Source organism: Xenopus tropicalis, chromosome 2 (assembly GCF_000004195.4).
Source record: "Xenopus tropicalis strain Nigerian chromosome 2, UCB_Xtro_10.0, whole genome shotgun sequence".
Lineage (NCBI taxonomy): Eukaryota > Metazoa > Chordata > Amphibia > Anura > Pipidae > Xenopus > Xenopus tropicalis.
Window position 1 is genome coordinate 179677143 of NC_030678.2, and position 15912 is coordinate 179693054.

At 53.1% G+C, this 15912-nt stretch overlaps 25 non-coding genes and 13 pseudogenes across 25 annotated transcripts; all 38 read right to left on the reverse strand.

The window, feature by feature from the left end:
- Positions 1–3068: 3068 nt before the first annotated feature.
- Positions 3069–3184, reverse strand: LOC116408992. Its single transcript, XR_004221495.1, has one exon. It is a non-coding gene; the product is annotated as a 5S ribosomal RNA (ribosomal RNA).
- Positions 3185–4363: 1179 nt separating this feature from the next.
- Positions 4364–4480, reverse strand: LOC116408985. The gene has a single exon (XR_004221488.1). It is a non-coding gene; the product is annotated as a 5S ribosomal RNA (ribosomal RNA).
- Positions 4481–4619: 139 nt separating this feature from the next.
- LOC116409043 lies at positions 4620–4733 on the reverse strand (annotated as a pseudogene).
- A 434-nt stretch (positions 4734–5167) lies between these two features.
- LOC116409004 lies at positions 5168–5288 on the reverse strand (annotated as a pseudogene).
- A 722-nt stretch (positions 5289–6010) lies between these two features.
- LOC116408948 lies at positions 6011–6128 on the reverse strand. Its single transcript, XR_004221451.1, has one exon. It is a non-coding gene; the product is annotated as a 5S ribosomal RNA (ribosomal RNA).
- Positions 6129–6268: 140 nt separating this feature from the next.
- LOC116408967 lies at positions 6269–6388 on the reverse strand. Its single transcript, XR_004221470.1, has one exon. It is a non-coding gene; the product is annotated as a 5S ribosomal RNA (ribosomal RNA).
- Positions 6389–6527: 139 nt separating this feature from the next.
- Positions 6528–6646, reverse strand: LOC116409030 (annotated as a pseudogene).
- Positions 6647–6789: 143 nt separating this feature from the next.
- On the reverse strand, positions 6790–6909 carry LOC116409035 (annotated as a pseudogene).
- Positions 6910–7054: 145 nt separating this feature from the next.
- On the reverse strand, positions 7055–7173 carry LOC116408961. Its single transcript, XR_004221464.1, has one exon. It is a non-coding gene; the product is annotated as a 5S ribosomal RNA (ribosomal RNA).
- A 137-nt stretch (positions 7174–7310) lies between these two features.
- On the reverse strand, positions 7311–7430 carry LOC116408990. The gene has a single exon (XR_004221493.1). It is a non-coding gene; the product is annotated as a 5S ribosomal RNA (ribosomal RNA).
- Positions 7431–8347: 917 nt separating this feature from the next.
- LOC116409031 lies at positions 8348–8463 on the reverse strand (annotated as a pseudogene).
- A 147-nt stretch (positions 8464–8610) lies between these two features.
- Positions 8611–8729, reverse strand: LOC116409027. The gene has a single exon (XR_004221500.1). It is a non-coding gene; the product is annotated as a 5S ribosomal RNA (ribosomal RNA).
- A 145-nt stretch (positions 8730–8874) lies between these two features.
- LOC116409038 lies at positions 8875–8993 on the reverse strand. The gene has a single exon (XR_004221501.1). It is a non-coding gene; the product is annotated as a 5S ribosomal RNA (ribosomal RNA).
- Positions 8994–9131: 138 nt separating this feature from the next.
- LOC116408999 lies at positions 9132–9250 on the reverse strand (annotated as a pseudogene).
- Positions 9251–9388: 138 nt separating this feature from the next.
- LOC116408996 lies at positions 9389–9507 on the reverse strand (annotated as a pseudogene).
- A 145-nt stretch (positions 9508–9652) lies between these two features.
- On the reverse strand, positions 9653–9771 carry LOC116408991. The gene has a single exon (XR_004221494.1). It is a non-coding gene; the product is annotated as a 5S ribosomal RNA (ribosomal RNA).
- Positions 9772–9924: 153 nt separating this feature from the next.
- Positions 9925–10043, reverse strand: LOC116409034 (annotated as a pseudogene).
- A 145-nt stretch (positions 10044–10188) lies between these two features.
- LOC116409008 lies at positions 10189–10307 on the reverse strand (annotated as a pseudogene).
- A 145-nt stretch (positions 10308–10452) lies between these two features.
- Positions 10453–10571, reverse strand: LOC116409401. Its single transcript, XR_004221842.1, has one exon. It is a non-coding gene; the product is annotated as a 5S ribosomal RNA (ribosomal RNA).
- Positions 10572–10706: 135 nt separating this feature from the next.
- LOC116408972 lies at positions 10707–10825 on the reverse strand. Its single transcript, XR_004221475.1, has one exon. It is a non-coding gene; the product is annotated as a 5S ribosomal RNA (ribosomal RNA).
- A 138-nt stretch (positions 10826–10963) lies between these two features.
- On the reverse strand, positions 10964–11082 carry LOC116409250. Its single transcript, XR_004221695.1, has one exon. It is a non-coding gene; the product is annotated as a 5S ribosomal RNA (ribosomal RNA).
- A 145-nt stretch (positions 11083–11227) lies between these two features.
- On the reverse strand, positions 11228–11348 carry LOC116409015 (annotated as a pseudogene).
- A 145-nt stretch (positions 11349–11493) lies between these two features.
- LOC116408956 lies at positions 11494–11612 on the reverse strand. Its single transcript, XR_004221459.1, has one exon. It is a non-coding gene; the product is annotated as a 5S ribosomal RNA (ribosomal RNA).
- Positions 11613–11757: 145 nt separating this feature from the next.
- LOC116408963 lies at positions 11758–11876 on the reverse strand. Its single transcript, XR_004221466.1, has one exon. It is a non-coding gene; the product is annotated as a 5S ribosomal RNA (ribosomal RNA).
- Positions 11877–12012: 136 nt separating this feature from the next.
- Positions 12013–12131, reverse strand: LOC116408982. Its single transcript, XR_004221485.1, has one exon. It is a non-coding gene; the product is annotated as a 5S ribosomal RNA (ribosomal RNA).
- Positions 12132–12276: 145 nt separating this feature from the next.
- On the reverse strand, positions 12277–12385 carry LOC116409024 (annotated as a pseudogene).
- Positions 12386–12513: 128 nt separating this feature from the next.
- Positions 12514–12632, reverse strand: LOC116408978. The gene has a single exon (XR_004221481.1). It is a non-coding gene; the product is annotated as a 5S ribosomal RNA (ribosomal RNA).
- Positions 12633–12671: 39 nt separating this feature from the next.
- On the reverse strand, positions 12672–12790 carry LOC116409084. Its single transcript, XR_004221530.1, has one exon. It is a non-coding gene; the product is annotated as a 5S ribosomal RNA (ribosomal RNA).
- A 138-nt stretch (positions 12791–12928) lies between these two features.
- Positions 12929–13036, reverse strand: LOC116409037 (annotated as a pseudogene).
- Positions 13037–13181: 145 nt separating this feature from the next.
- On the reverse strand, positions 13182–13300 carry LOC116408973. The gene has a single exon (XR_004221476.1). It is a non-coding gene; the product is annotated as a 5S ribosomal RNA (ribosomal RNA).
- Positions 13301–13445: 145 nt separating this feature from the next.
- LOC116408979 lies at positions 13446–13564 on the reverse strand. The gene has a single exon (XR_004221482.1). It is a non-coding gene; the product is annotated as a 5S ribosomal RNA (ribosomal RNA).
- Positions 13565–13702: 138 nt separating this feature from the next.
- Positions 13703–13821, reverse strand: LOC116409095. Its single transcript, XR_004221541.1, has one exon. It is a non-coding gene; the product is annotated as a 5S ribosomal RNA (ribosomal RNA).
- Positions 13822–13966: 145 nt separating this feature from the next.
- LOC116408951 lies at positions 13967–14085 on the reverse strand. Its single transcript, XR_004221454.1, has one exon. It is a non-coding gene; the product is annotated as a 5S ribosomal RNA (ribosomal RNA).
- A 391-nt stretch (positions 14086–14476) lies between these two features.
- Positions 14477–14595, reverse strand: LOC116408946. The gene has a single exon (XR_004221449.1). It is a non-coding gene; the product is annotated as a 5S ribosomal RNA (ribosomal RNA).
- Positions 14596–14740: 145 nt separating this feature from the next.
- On the reverse strand, positions 14741–14859 carry LOC116409273. The gene has a single exon (XR_004221718.1). It is a non-coding gene; the product is annotated as a 5S ribosomal RNA (ribosomal RNA).
- A 145-nt stretch (positions 14860–15004) lies between these two features.
- On the reverse strand, positions 15005–15123 carry LOC116408947. The gene has a single exon (XR_004221450.1). It is a non-coding gene; the product is annotated as a 5S ribosomal RNA (ribosomal RNA).
- A 299-nt stretch (positions 15124–15422) lies between these two features.
- On the reverse strand, positions 15423–15541 carry LOC116409013 (annotated as a pseudogene).
- Positions 15542–15686: 145 nt separating this feature from the next.
- Positions 15687–15805, reverse strand: LOC116409162. The gene has a single exon (XR_004221607.1). It is a non-coding gene; the product is annotated as a 5S ribosomal RNA (ribosomal RNA).
- Between the last annotated feature and the right edge of the window lie 107 nt (positions 15806–15912).

Sequence of the window (15912 nt, forward strand, 5' to 3'; positions counted from 1 at the left end):
TCTTCAAGAGACCGTATCTTACTACTCCCGTCTAACGACTAAGCGACAGCGCTCTCGGGCTTCTATCTCTCAGAATCACCCTGCAAACCGAACGAAGCGACTAGAGAAGACTGCTGTCCTGCTGGTGCAGAACAATGGCAAAAAAGCATGCTACAAAGTCCTACAAACAAACCACGCTGGTATTGACCTCCAGCCGAGCGTCGCTCGCGACATGAACCAGGCTACGTCAAAAGCGTGACCTGAGCTATAGGCTTCCAGACGCTCCAGACGGACGTCGAAGAATCGGAGGGGCGCCTTATCAAGGGATGAGTATGGCCGTAGGCGATGTCTGAAAAGCTGACTTATTCGTCGCTCTTAAAACATCTTTAGGCGCTGTTAATAAGTATGACTGGACGTCTGTTCGAAGAGCAGCGCCCGCTCAATCAACAGCGGGCTCGCCTATGATCCAGAAACTCTCGCCAAGATAGAAGCATAGGAGCAGCTGCATCCTGCTGGCTCAGAAATGGGCATGAATGCAAAGCCTACAACAACCTGGTAATCGTAGGCGGTACTCGCATGCGTACGATGTATCTGAACCAAATGCCGTTCCTGCGCTTAGCGCTTCTGCGCGATGCACCGGACGGATGATCGGCAGGCGATTCTGTCAGGGTGGTATGGGCGTAGCGATGTCATACAGCTGAGAACTTTTTCCGTCCTCTTAAACATCTCTTAGCCAGCCTTCTACTCGCTCAAAGGCGCAGCGTCGCTCCGGAGGGGGCTTCTTCTCAGAATCAACAGTGCACGTAAAGCATAGAGAATGACTGCCTCCTGCTGGTCAGAATGGGCAAAAATGCAAAAGCCTACAACACACATGGTATTCGACCAGGCGGTCTCTCCATACGCAGGTACTACCCAAGCAGTCCTCGCTAAGCTTCCACGAGGATAGACGAGATCGGGCCGCTTTCAGGCGTGGTGAATGGGCCGTTAGGCGAAGTTGCTCTTAAGCTGACTTTCGTCCTCTTAAAACATCTTTAGCCGCTTCCTACTGGGCGCTCGAATAGGCGCAGGCTCTCGGGCTCTTCTCAGAATCATGCAGAAATGCATAGAGAAGACTGCCCGTCCTGCTGGTCACGGAAATCGGCCAAAATGCAAAGCCTCAAACACCTGGATTCCCCACAGGCGGTCTCCATCAGGTCTGCAACAAGCCGTTCCCCGATGCATTAGCTCGCGCAGATCAGCAATGCGAGATCGGGGGGCTTTCAGAGGTGGTAGATGGGCCGTGGACGTGTCCTAAGAACTGCTTTTCGGCCTCTTAAGACATCTTAAGCCCGCTTCTCATCGGCTGACAAGGCGGCGCTCTGACCGCATGGGTCGTCACCCGAGCTTGGGGGGCAACGTCTTCTCAGATCAAGATCGAAAAGCAATAGGAGGAAAGAGAACTGGCGCTCTGCTGGATCAGAAATGGAAAAATCAAAAGCTACAACATAGGTATTCCCCTCAGGAGCAGGTCTGCACCATCACAGGTCCTACCCAAGGCGCCCGTCACTCTGCTTAGACTTGCCGAGATCAAGACGAGATCGGGCGCTTTCAGGGTGGTATGAAGCATGCAGAAGGCATGATCTGTCTAAGCCTGACGTGTATTCCGATGCGTACTTAAAGTCATCTCTTAGCAGCTTCCTACTCCGTGACAAGGATTAGCGCGCGCTCAGAAGGCAGCGCTACCCTCCAGACAGCGCTCTTCAATCAGAGTCATAGGACAACGACAGCATAGCAGCAGCCGCTGCCATCACTAGCACGTCCGGTCCAAAGAATTGAGCCAATAGCACAAAAGCCCTACACACCACCTTTGGTATTATGAACGGTGCGCCTGACTGCACAGGCGGATTCTGTCACATACACAGGTCACGTAGCCAAGTCGCTCCGTGACCGCTCGCTTAGCTTACCCGAGAGAAAGACACGAGATCGGTGTGCGCGTTCAGCGAGTCGTATGGCCGACGCGCCTCGACGGCCGATGTCCTGAGGCCTGGACATATATATCCGTCAGCCGAGTTACCATCTAAGAACATCGTTTCTAGCGGCGAGTTCTCTATGTCGCGCTGCAGTCCAACACCAGCGCGCGCTACTCGGGCTCAGAGTTGTCTCAGAATCAATGCACGACACAGCATAGAGAAGACTGCCAGTCTGACTGGCTGCGAATGGGCAAAATGCAAAGCGCTGACAACACTGGTATTCCAGGCCAGTCTCATCACACGATATAATAAACGCCAGTTCCCCATACTGCTCATCAGACATTCGCAGATCAGACGAGCACCTCACGGCGCGACGATTCTCAGCGGCTGCACTGCACCGACTCAGACGAGTAGGCCAGCCGACTGCGGGAAGGCATGCACCTTTTCAGTCCTTTACAGTCTCATTAGCCGGTTCTACTGCTCAACGTACCAACTCCTCAGCGGGCGAGAACCTCTCTGGCGCCGCGGCGTCTTCCTCAAAATCATGCGCTCAGAAGCATAGAGGACTGCCTCCTGCTGGTCAGAATGGCAAAATGCAAAAGCCTACACACCTGGTATTCCCAGCGCCGGTCCTCCACCCACATCCAGGTACTAACACAGGCCCGTCCCTGCTTAGCTTCCGCGAGACTCAGACGAGATCGGGCGCTTTCAGGGGTGGTATATGCGCCGATAGATTGATTTAGCTGACTTTTCGTCCTCTTAAACATCTCCTAGCCGCTTCTACTCGCTCAAGCAGAGCGCGCTCTCGGGCTCTTCTCAGAATCAATGCAGAAAAGCATAGAGAAGACTGCCTCCTGCTGGTAGGAATGGCAAAATGCAAAAGCTACAACACCTGGTATTCCCCAGGCGGTTCTCCCATCCAGGTACTAACCAAGCCGTCCTGCTTAGCTTCCGAGATCAGACGAGACCGGGCGCTTTCAGGGTGGTATGGCGTAGGCGATGTCTAAGCTGACTTTTCGTCCTCTTAAACATCTCTTAGCCGCTTCTACTCGCTCAAGAGGCGGCGCTCGGGCTCTTCAGAATCAATGCAGAAAGCATAGAGAAGACTGCCTCCTGCTGGTCGAAATGGCAAAATGCAAAAGCCTACAACACTGGTATTCCCAGGCGGTCTCCCATCCAGGTACTAACCAAGCCCGTCCTGCTTAGCTTCCGAGATCAGACGAGATCGGGCGCTTTCAGGTGGTATGGCCGTAGGCGATGTCTAAGCTGACTTTTCGTCCCTTAAAACATCTCTAGCCGCTTTACTCGCTCAAAGGCGCGCTCTCGGGCTCTTCCAGAATCAAATGCAGAAAAGCATGAGAGAAGACTGCTCCTGCTGGTCAGAATGGCAAAATGCAAAAGCCTACAACCCTGGTATTCCCCAGGCGGTCTCCCATCCAGGTACTAACCAGCCTCCTGTCTTCCGAGATCAGACGAGATCGGGCGCTTTCAGGGTGGAATGGCCGTAGGCGATGCTAAGCTGACTTTTCGTCCTTAAACATCTCTTAGCCGCTTCTACTCGCTCAAAGGCGCGCTCTCGGGCTCTTCTCAGAATCAATGCAGAAAAGCCATAGAGAAGACTGCCTCCTGCTGGTCAGAATGGCAAATGCAAAAGCCTACAACACTGGTATTCCCAGGTCAGGCTCTCATCCATACGGTTAAACCAGCCGTCCTGCTTAGCTTCCGAGATCAGACGAGATCGGCGCTTTCAGGGTGGTATGGCCGTAGGCGATGCTAAGCTGACTTTTCGTCCTCTTAAAACATCTTAGCCGCTTCTACTCGCTCAAAGGCGCGCTCGGGGCTCTTCGTCAGAATCAATGCAGAAAAGCTAGAGAGACTGCCTCCTGCTGGTCAGAATGGCAAAATGCAAAACCTACACACCTGGTATTCCCAGGCGGTCTCCGCATCCAGGTACTAACCAGACCCGTCCTGCTTAGCTTCCCGAGATCGGCGAGATGAATCGGGCGCTTTCAGGGTGGTATGGCCGTAGGCGATGCAAGCTACTTTTCGTCCTCTTAAACATCTCTTAGCCGCTTCTACTCGCTCAAAGGCGCGCTCTCGGGCTCTTCTCAGAATCAATGCAGAAAAGCATAGAGAAAGCTGCCTCCTGCTGGTCAGAATGGCAAATGCAAAAGCCTACAACACCTGGTATTCCAGGCGGTCTCCCATCCAGGTACTAACCAGAGCCGGTCCCTGCTTAGCTTCGAGATCAGACGAGAATCGGGCGCTTTCAGGGTGGTATGGCGTAGGCGATGACTAAGCTGACTTTTCGTCCTCTTAAACATCTCTCTAGCCGCTTCTACTCGCTAAAAGGCGCGCTCTCGGGCTCTTCTCAGAATCAATGCAGAAAAGCATAGAGAGACTGCCCTCTGCTGGTCAGAATGGCAAAATGCAAAAGCCTACAACACTGGTATTCCCAGGCGGTCTCCCATCCAGGTACTAACCAAGCCCGTCCTGCTTAGCTTCCGAGATCAGACGAGATCGGGCGCTTTCAGGGTGGTATGGCCGTAGGCGATGCTAAGCTGATTTTTCGTCCTCTTAAACATCTCTAGCCGTTCTACTCGCTCAAGGCGCGCTCTCGGCTCTTCTCAGAATCAATGCAGAAAAGCATAGAGAAGACGCCTCCTGCTGGTCAGAATGGCAAAATGCAAAAGCCTACAACACCTGGTATTCAGGCGGTCTCCCATCCAGGTACTAAGCAGCCGTCCCTGCTTAGCTTCCGAGATCAGACGAGATCGGGGCTTTCAGGGTGGTATGGCCGTAGGCGATGTCTAAGCTGACTTTTCGTCCTCTTAAACATCTCTTAGCCGCTTCTACTCGCTCAAGCGGCGCTCTCGGGCTCTTCTCAGAATCAATGCAGAAAAGCATAGAGAAGACTGCCTCCTGCTGTCAGAATGGCAAAATGCAAAAGCCTACAACACCTTGGTATTTCCCAGGGCGGTCTCCCCATCCAGGTACTAACAAGCCCGTCCCTGGCTTAGCTTCCCGAGATCAGACGCAGATCGGGCGCTTTCAGGGGTGCGTATGGCCGTTAGGCGATGGACTAAGCTTGACTTTCGTCCTCCTATAAACATCTCCTAGCCGCCTTCATACTCGGCCAAATGGGGCGCGCTCTCGCGGGGCTTCTTCTCAGAATCAATGGCAGAAAAGGCATAGAGAAGACTGCCTTCCTGCCTGGTCAGTAAATGGCAAAATGCAAAAGCCTACAACACCTGGTATTCCCAGGCGGTCTCCCATCCAGGTACTAAACCAGGCCCGTCCCTGCTTAGCTTCCGAGATTCAGACGAGATCGGGCGCTTTCAGGGTGGTATGGCCGTTAGGCGATGACTAAGCTGACTTTTCGTCCTCTTAAACATCTCTAGCCGCTTCTACTCGCTCAAAGGCGCGCTTCTCGGGCTCTTTCTCAGAATCCATGCAGAAAAGCATAGAGAAGACTGCCTCCTGCTGGTCAGAAATGCAAAATGCAAAGCCTACAAACACCTGGATATCCCAGGCGGTCTCCCATCCAGCGTACTAACCAAGCCCCGTCCCCTGCCTTAGCTTCCGAGATCAGACGAGATCGGAGCGCCTTTCAGGTGGTATGGGCCGTAGGCCGATCCGTTCTAAGAACTGACTCTTTCGTCCTCTATTAAGCATCTCTTAGCCAGCTCTCTACTCGCTCAAAGGCGCGCTCTCAGCGGGCCTCATTCTCCAGAATCAATGCAGAAAAGCAATAGAGAAGGACTGCTCTCCTGCTGCCGTCAGAATGGCCAAAATGCAAAAGCCTACAACACCTGGTATTCCCAGGCGGTCTCCCTATCCAGGTACTAACCAAGCCCAGTCCCTGCTTAGCTTCCGAGATCAGACGAGACTCGGGCCTTTCAGAGGTGGATATGCGCCGTAGGCGATGTCTAAGCTGACTTTTCGTCCCTCTTTAAACATCTCCTTAGGCCGCTTCTACTCGCATCAAAAGGCCGCGCTCTTCGAGATGGCTCTTCTCAGAATTCAAATGCAGAAAAGCATAGAGAAGACTGCCTCCTGCTGGTCAGAATGCAAAATGCAAAAGCCTACAACACCTGGTATTCCCAGGCGGTCTCCCATCCAGGTACTAACCAGGCCCGTCCCTGCTTAGCTTCGAGATCAGACGAGATCGGGCGCTTTCAGGGTGGTATGGCCGTAGGCGATGACTAAGCTGACTTTTCGTCCTCTTAAACATCTCCTAGCCGCTTCTACTCGCTCAAAGGCGCTCTCGGGCTTCTCAGAATCCATGCAGAAAAGCATAGAGAAGACTGCCTCCTGCTGGTCAGAATGGCAAAATGCAAAAGCTACAACACCTGGTATTCCCAGGCGGTCTCCCATCCAGGTACTAACCAAGCCCGTCCCTGCTTAGCTTCCGAGATCAGACGGAGATCGGGCGCTTTCAGGGTGGTATGGCCGTAGGCGAAGACTAGCTGACTTTTCGTCCTCTTAAACATCTCCTAGCCGCCTTCTACTCGCTCAAAGGCGCGCTCTCGGGCTCTTCTCAGAATCCATGCAGAAAAGCATAGAGAAGACTGCCTCCCTGCTGGTCAGAATGGCAAGAGCCTACAACACCTGGTATTCCCAGGCGGTTCTCCAATCCAGGTACTAACCAGCCCTCTCCTGCTTAGCTTCCGAGATCAGACGAGATCGGGCGCTTTCAGGGTGGTATGGCCGTAGTCAATGTCTAGCTGACTTTTCGTCCTCTTAAACATCTCCTAGCCGCTTCTACTCGCTCAAAGGCGCGCTCTCGGGCTCTTCTCAGAATCAATGCAGAAAAACATAGAGAACACTGCCTCCTGCTGGTCAGAATGCAAAATGCAAAAGCCTACAACACCTGGTATTTTACCAGGCGGTCTCCCATCCAGGTACTAACCAGCCCTCCCCTGCTTAGCTTCCGAGATGAGACGAGATCGGGCGCTTTCAGGGTGGTATGGCAGTAGGCGATGACTAGGCTGACTTTTCGTCCTCTTAAACATCTCCTAGCCGCTTCTACTCGCTCAAAGGCGCGCTCTCGGGCTCTTTCTCAGAATCAATGCAGAAAAGCATAGAGAACACTGCCTCCTGCTGGTCAGAATGGCAAAATGCAAAGCCTACAACACCTGGTATTCCCAGGCAGTCTCCCATCCAGGTACTAACCAAGCCCTCCCCTGCTTAGCTTCCGAGATCAGACGAGAGCGGGCGCTTTCAGGGTGGTATGGCCGTAGGCGATGACTAGGCTGACTTTTCGTCCTCTTAAACATCCCCTAGCCGCTTCTACTCGGCTCAAAGGCTCGGCTTTTTCAGAATCCATGCAGAAAAGCATAGAGAAGACTGCCTCCTGCTGGTCAGATGGCAAAATGCAAAAGTCTACAACACCTGGTATTCCCAGGCGGTCTCCCATCCAGGTACTAACCAGGCCCGTCCCTGCTTAGCTTCCGAGATCAGACGAGAGCGGGCGCTTTCAGGGTGGTATTGGCCGTAGGCGATGACTAAGCTGACTTTTCGTCCTCTTAAACATCTCATAGCCGCTTCTACTCGCTCAAAGGCGCGCTCGTCGGGCTCTTCTCAGAATCAATGCAGAAAGCATAGAGAAGCTGCCTCTTGCTGTCAGAATGGCAAAATGAAGCCTACAACACTGGTATTCCTCAGGCGGTTCCTCCACGATGGTACTAACGTCAAGTCTCGTCCTGTCTTTAGCTTCCGAGATCAGACGAGATCGGGCGCTTTCAGGGTGTATTGGCCGTAGCGATGCTAAGCTGACTTTTCGTCCTCTTTAAACATCTCCTAGCCGCTCTACTCGCTCAAGAGGCGCGCTCTCGGCTCTTCTCAGAATCATGCAGAAAAGCATAGAGAAGACTGCTTCTGCTGGTCGAATGGCAAATGCAAAAGCTACAACACCTGTTATTCCCAGGCGGTCTCCCCATCCAGTACTACCAAGCCGTCCTGCTTAGCTTCCGAGATAGAGAGATCGGGCTGCTTTCAGGGTGGTATGGCCGTAGGCGATGCTAGTCTGACTTTCGTCCTTCTTATACCTCAGCCGCTTCTACTCGCTCAAAGGCGCGCCTCGGGCTCTTCTCAGAATAATGCAAAAGCAATAGAGAAGCTGGCCTCCTGCTGGTCAGGAATGGCAATGCAAAAGCCTACAACACTGTTATCCCAGGCGGTCTCTTCCATCCAGGTACTACCAGCCCGTCCCTGTTAGCTTCCGAGATCAGACGAGATTCGGCGCTTTCAGGGTTGGTATGGCCGTAGGGATGCTAAGGCTGACTTTTCGTCCTCTCTTAAATTCTCTAGCCGCTTCTACTCGCTCAAAGGGCGCTGTCTCGGGCTTCTCTTCAGAATCAATGCGAGAAAAGCATAGAGAAGAACTGCCTCCTGCTGGTCAGAATGGCAAAATGCAAAGCCTACAACACCTGGTATTCCAGGCGGTCTCCCATCCAGGTACTAACAAGCCCGTCCCTGCTTAGCTTCCGAGATCAGACGAGATCGGGCGCTTTCAGGGTGGTATGGCCTAGGCGATGACTAAGCTGACTTTTCGTCCTCTTAAACATCTCCTTAGCCGCTTCTACTCGCTCAAAGGCGCCGCTCTCGGGCTCTTCTCAGAATCAATGCAGAAAAGCATAGAGAAGACTGCCTCCTGCTGGTCAGAATGGCAAAATGCAAAAGCCTACAACACCTGGTATTCCCAGGCGGTCTCCCATCCAGGTACTAACCAAGCCCGTCCCTGCTTAGCTTCCGAGATCAGACGAGATCGGGCGCTTTCAGGGTGGTATGGCCGTAGGCGATGACTAAGCTGACTTTTCGTCCTCTTAAACATCTCCTAGCCGCTTCTACTCGCTCAAAGGCGCGCTCTCGGGCTCTTCTCAGAATCAATGCAGAAAAGCATAGAGAAGACTGCCTCCTGCTGGTCAGAATGGCAAAATGCAAAAGCCTACAACACCTGGTATTCCCAGGCGGTCTCCCATCCAGGTACTAACCAAGCCCGTCCCTGCTTAGCTTCCGAGATCAGACGAGATCGGGCGCTTTCAGGGTGGTATGGCCGTAGGCGATGACTAAGCTGACTTTTTGTCCTCTTAAACATCTCCTAGCCGCTTCTACTCGCTCAAAGGTGCGCTCTCGGGCTCTTCTCAGAATCAATGCAGAAAAGCATAGAGAAGACTGCCTCCTGCTGGTCAGAATGGCAAAAGCCTACAACACCTGGTATTCCCAGGCGGACTCCCATCCAGGTCCTAACCAGGCCCGTCTCTGCTTACCTTCCGAGATCAGACGAGATCGGGCGCTTTCAGGGTGGTACGGCCGTAGGCGATGACTAAGCTGACTTTTCGTCCTCTTAAACATCTCCTAGCCGCTTCTACTCGCTCAAAGGTGCGCTCTCGGGCTCTTCTCAGAATCAATGCAGAAAAGCATAGAGAACACTGCCTCCTGCTGGTCAGAATGGCAAAAGCCTACAACACCTGGTATTCCCAGGCGGACTCCCATCCAGGTCCTAACCAAGCCCGTCCCTGCTTAGCTTCCGAGATCAGACGAGAGCGGGCGCTTTCAGGGTGGTATGGCCGTAGGCAACGACTAGGCTGACTTTTCGTCCTCTTAAACATCCCCTAGCCACTTCTACCCGGCCAAAGGCGCGCTCTCGGGCTCTTCTCAGAATCCATGCAGAAAAGCATAGAGAACACTGCCTCCTGCTGGTCAGAATGGCAAAATGCAAAACCCTACAACACCTGGTATTCCCAGGCGGTCTCCCATCCAGGTACTAACCAGGCCCTCCCCTGCTTACCTTCCGAGATCAGACGAGATGGGGCGCTTTCAGGGTGGTATGGCCATAGGCGATGACTAAGCTGACTTTTCGTCCTCTTAAACATCTCCTAGCCACTTCTACTCGCTCAAAGGCGCGCTCTCGGGCTCTTCTCAGAATCCATGCAGAAAAGCATAGAGAAGACTGCCTCCTGCTGATCAGAATGGCAAAATGGCAAAATGCAAAAGCCTATAACACCTGGTATTCCCAGGCGGTCTCCCATCCAGGTACTAACCAGGCACTCCCTTGTTTAGCTGCCAAGATAAGACGAGATCGGGCGCTTTCAGGATGGTATGGCCGTAGGCGATGACTAAGCTGACTTTTCGTCCTCTTAAACATCCCCTAGCCACTTCTACCCGGCCAATGGCACGCTCTCGGGCTCTTCCCAGAATCCAAGCAGAAAATCATAGAGAAGACTGCCTCCTGCTGGTCAGAATGGCAAAATGCAAAAGCCTACAACACCTGGTATTCCCAGGCGGTCTCCCATCCAGGTACTAACAAGGCCCTCCCCTGCTTAGCTTACGAGATCAGACAAGAGCGGGCGCTTTCAGGGTGGTATGGCCGTAGGCGATGACTAGGCTGACTTTTCATCCTCTTAAACATCCCATAGCCACTTCTACCCGCTCAAAGGTGCGCTCTCGGGCTCTTCTCAGACTCCATGCAGAAAATCATAGAGAAGACTGCCTCCTGCTGGCCAGAATGGCAAAATGCAAAAGCCTACAACACCTGGTATTCCGAGGCGGTCTCCCATCCAGGTACTAACCAGGCACGTCCCTGCTTAGCTTCCGAGATCAGACGAGATCGGGCGCTTTCAGGGTGGTATGGCCGTAGGCGTTGACTAGGCTGACTTTTCGTCCTCTTAAACATCCCTATCCGCTTCTACCCACCCAAAGGCTGGCTTTCTCAGAATCCATGCAGGAAAGCATAGAGAAGACTGCCTCCTGCTGGGCAGAATGGCAAAATGCAAAAGTCTACAGCACCTGTTTTTCCCAGGCGGTCTCCCATCCACGTACTAACCAAGCCCGTCCCTGCTTAGCTTCCGAGATCAGATGAGATCGGGCGCTTTTAGGGTGGTATGGCCGTAGGCAAAGACTAGGCTGACTTTTCGTCCTCTTAAACATCCCCTAGCCACTTCTACCCGGCCAAAGGCGCGCTCTCGGGCTCTTCTCAGAATCCATACAGAAAAGCATAGAGAAGACTGCCTCCTGCTGGTCAGAATGGCAAGAGCCTACAACACCTGGTATTCCCAGGCGGTCTCCCATCCAGGTACTAACCAGGCCCTCTCCTGCTTAGCTTCCGAGATCAGACGAGATCGGGCGCTTTCAGGGTGGTATGGCCGTAGTCAATGACTAGGCTGACTTTTCGTCCTCTTAAACATCTCCTAGCCGCTTCTACTCGCTCAAAGGCGCGCTCTCGGGCTCTTCTCAGAATCAATGCAGAAAAACATAGAGAACACTGCCTCCTGCTGGTCAGAATGCCAAAATGCAAAAGCCTACAACACCTGGTATTTTACCAGGCGGTCTCCCATCCAGGTACTAACCAGGCCCTCCCCTGCTTAGCTTCCGAGATGAGACGAGATCGGGCGCTTTCAGGGTGGTATGGCAGTAGGCGATGACTAGGCTGACTTTTCGTCCTCTTAAACATCTCCTAGCCACTTCTACCCGGCCAAAGGCGCGCTCTCGGCCTCTTCTCAGAATCCATGCAGAAAAGCATAGAGAAGACTGCCTCCTGCTGGTCAGAATGGCAAAATGCAAAAGCCTACAACACCTGGTATTCCCAGGCGGTCTCCCATCCAGGTACTAACCAGGCCCTCCCCTGCTTACCTTCCGAGATCAGACGAGAGCGGGCGCTTTCAGGGTGGTATGGCCGTAGGAAACGACTAGGCTGACTTTTCGTCCTCTTAAACATCTCCTAGCCGCTTCTACTCGCTCAAAGGCGCGCTCTCGGGCTCTTCTCAGAATCAATGCAGAAAAGCATAGAGAACACTGCCTCCTGCTGGTCAGAATGGCAAAATGCAAAAGCCTACAACACCTGGTATTCCCAGGCAGTCTCCCATCCAGGTACTAACCAGGCCCTCCCCTGCTTACCTTCCGAGATCAGACGAGAGCGGGCGCTTTCAGGGTGGTATGGCCGTAGGCAACGACTAGGCTGACTTTTCGTCCTCTTAAACATCCCCTAGCCACTTCTACCCGGCCAAAGGCTGGCTTTCTCAGAATCCATGCAGAAAAGCATAGAGAAGACTGCCTCCTGCTGGGCAGAATGGCAAAATGCAAAAGTCTACAACACCTGGTATTCCCAGGCGGTCTCCCATTCAGGTACTAACCAGGCCCTCCCCTGCTTAGCTTTCGAGATCAGACGAGAGCGGGCGCTTTCAGGGTGGTATGGCCGTAGGCGGTGACTAAGCTGACTTTTCGTCCACTTAAACATCCCATAGCCACTTCTACCCGGCCAAAGGCGCGCTCTCGGGCTCTTCTCAGAATCCATGCAGAAAAGCATAGAGAAGACTGCCTCCTGCTGGTCAGAATGGCAAAATGCAAAAGCCTACAACACCTGGTATTCCCAGGCGGTCTCCCATCCAGGTACTAACCAGGCCCGTCTCTGCTTAGCTTCCGAGATCAGACGCTTTCAGGGTGGTATGGCTGTAGGCGATGACTAGGCTGACTTTTCGTCCTCCTAAACATCTCCTAGCCGCTCAAAGGTGCGCTCTCGGGCCCTTCTCAGAATCAATGCAGAAAAGCATAGAGAACACTGCCTCCTGCTGGTCAGAATGGCAAAAGCCTACAACACCTGGTATTCCCAGGCGGACTCCCATCCAGGTCCTAACCTGGCCCGTCTCTGCTTACCTTCCGAGATCAGACGAGATCGGGTGCTTTCAGGGTGGTATGGCCGTAGGCGATGACTGCCTCCTGCTGGTCAGAATGGCAAAATGCAAAAGCCTACAACACCTGGTATTCCCAGGCGGTTTCCCATCCAGGTACTAACCAAGCCCGTCCCTGCTTAGCTTCCGAGATCAGACGAGATCGGGCGCTTTCAGGGTGGTATGGCCGTAGGCGATGTCTAAGCTGACTTTTCGTCCTCTTAAACATCTCCTAGCCGCTTCTACTCGCTCAAAGGCGCGCTCTCGGGCTCTTCTCAGAATCAATGCAGAAAAGCATAGAGAAGACTGCCTCCTGCTGGTCAGAATGGCAAAAGCCTACAACACCTGGTATTCCAGGCGGTCTCCCATCCAGGTACTAAACAGGCCCGAGCCTGCTTAGCTTCCGAGATCAGGCGCTTTCAGGGTGGTATGGCCATAGGCGATGACTAAGCTGACTTTTCGTCCTCTTAAACATCTCCTAGCCGCTTCTACTCGCTCAAAGGCGCTCTCTCGGGCTCTTCTCAGAATCAATGTAGAAAAGCATAGAGAAGACTGCCTCCTGCTGGTCAGAATGGCAAAATGCAAAAGCCTACAACACCTGGTATTCCCAGGCGGTCTCCCATCCAGGTACTAACCAGGCCCGTCCCTGCTTAGCTTCCGAGATCAGACGAGATCGGGCACTTTCAGGGTGGTATGGCCGTAGGCGATGACTAAGCTGACTTTTCGTCCTCTTAAACATCTCCTAGCCGCTTCTACTCGCTCAAAGGCTCCCTTTTGGGCTCTTCTCAGAATCAAAGCAGAAAAGCATAGAGAACACTGCCTCCTGCTGGTCAGAATGGCAAAATGCAAAAGCCTACAACACCTTGGATTCCCAGGCGGTTTCCCATCCAGGTACTAACCAGGCCCGTCCCTGCTTAGCTTCCGAGATCAGACGAGAGCGGGCGCTTTCAGGGTGGTATGGCCGTAGGCGATGACTAAGCTGACTTTTTGTCCTCTTAAACATCTCCTAGCCGCTTCTACTCGCTCAAAGGTGCGCTCTCGGGCTCTTCTCAGAATCAATGCAGAAAAGCATAGAGAACACTGCCTCCTGCTGGTCAGAATGGTAAAAGCCTACAACACCTGGTATTCCCAGGCGGTCTCCCATCCAGGTACTAACCAGGCCTGTCCCTGCTTAGCTTCCGAGATCAGACGAGATCGGGCGCTTTCAGGGTGGTATGGCCGTAGGCGATGACTAAGCTGACTTTTCGTCCTCTTAAACATCTCCTAGCCGCTTCTACTCGCTCAAAGGCGCGCTCTCGGGCTCTTCTCAGAATCAATGCAGAAAAGCATAGAGAACACTGCCTCCTGCTGGTCAGAATGGCAAAATGCAAAAGCCTACAACACCTGGTATTCCCAGGCGGTCTCCCATCCAGGTACTAACCAGGCCCGTCCCTGCTTAGCTTCCGAGATCAGAAGAGATCGGGCGCTTTCAGGGTGGTATGGCCGTAGGCGATGACTAGTCTGACTTTTCGTCCAATTAAACATCCCATACCCCTTTCTACCCGGCCAAAGGCGCGCTCTCGGGCTCTTCTCAGAATCCATGCAGAAAAGCATAGAGAAGACTGCCTCCTGCTGGTCAGAATGGCAAAATGCAAAAGCCTACAACACCTGTTATTCCCAGGCGGTCTCATATCCAGGTACTAACCTGTTTAGCTTCCGAGATCAGACGAGATCGGGCGCTTTCAGGGTGGTATGGCCGTAGGCGATGACTAAGCTGACTTTTCGTCCTCTTAAACATCTCCTAGCCGCTTCTACTCGCTCAAAGGCGCGCTCTCGGGCTCTTCTCAGAATCAATGCAGAAAAGTATAGAGAACACTGCCTCCTGCTGGTCAGAATGGCAAAAGCCTACAACACCTGGTATTCCCAGGCGGTCTCCCATCCAGGTACTAACCAAGCCCGTCTCTGCTTAGCTTTCGAGATCAGACGAGATCGGGCGCTTTCAGGGTGGTATGGCCGTAGGCGATGACTAATCTGACTTTTCGTCCTCTTAAACATCTCCTAGCCGCTTCTACTCGCTCAAAGGCGCGCTCTCGGGCTCTTCTCAGAATCAATGCAGAAAAGCATAGAGAACACTGCCTCCTGCTGGTCAGAATGGCAAAATGCAAAAGCCTACAACACCTGGTATTCCCAGGCGGTCTCCCATCCAGGTACTAACCAAGCCCGTCCCTGCTTAGCTTCCGAGATCAGACGAGATTGGGCGCTTTCAGGGTGGTATGGCCGTAGGCGATGACTAAGCTGACTTTTCGTCCACTTAAACATCCCATAGCCACTTCTACCCGGCCAAAGGCGCGCTCTCGGGCTCTTCTCAGAATCCATGCAGAAAAGCATAGAGAAGACTGCCTCCTGCTGGTCAGAATGGCAAAATGCAAAAGCCTACAACACCTGGTATTCCCAGGCGGTCTCCCATTCAGGTACTAACCAAGCCCGTCCCTGCTTAGCTTCCGAGATCAGACGAGATCGGGCGCTTTCAGGGTGGTATGGCCTTAGGCGATGACTAGGTTGACTTTTCGTCCTCTTAAAAATCCCCTAGCCGCTTCTACTCGCTCAAAGGCGCGCTCTCGGGCTCTTCTCAGAATCCATGCAGAAAGTCTCTGCTTAGCTTCCGAGATCAGACGAGATCGGGCGCTTTCAGGGTGGTATGGCCGTAGGCGATGACAAGGCTGACTTTTCGTCCTCTTAAACATCTCCTAGCCGCTTCTACCCGCTCAAAGGCGCGCTCTCGGGCGCTTCTCAGAATCAATGCAGAAAAGCATAGAGAACACTGCCTCCTGCTGGTCAGAATGGCAAAAGCCTAAAACACCTGGTATTCCCAGGCGGTCTCCCATCCAGGTCCTAACCAGGCCCGTCTCTGCTTAGCTTTCGAGATCAGACGAGATCGGGCGCTTTTAGGGTGGTATGGCCGTAGGCGATGACTAAGCTGACTTTTCGTCCTCTTAAACATCTCCTAGCCGCTTCTACTCGCTCAAAGGCGCGCTCTCGGGCTCTTCTCAGAATCAATGCAGAAAAGCATAGAGAACACTGCCTCCTGCTGGTCAGAATGGCAAAATGCAAAAGCCTACAACACCTGGTATTCCCAGGCGGTCTCCCATCCAGGTACTAACCAGGCCCGTGCCCGCTTAGCTTCCGAGATCAGACGAGATCGGGCGCTTTCAGGGTGGTATGGCCGTAGGCGGTGACTAAGCTGACTTTTCGTCCACTTAAACATCCCATAGCCACTTCTACCCGGCCAAGGCGCGCTCTCGGCTCTTCTCAGAATCCATGCAGAAAAGCATAGAGAA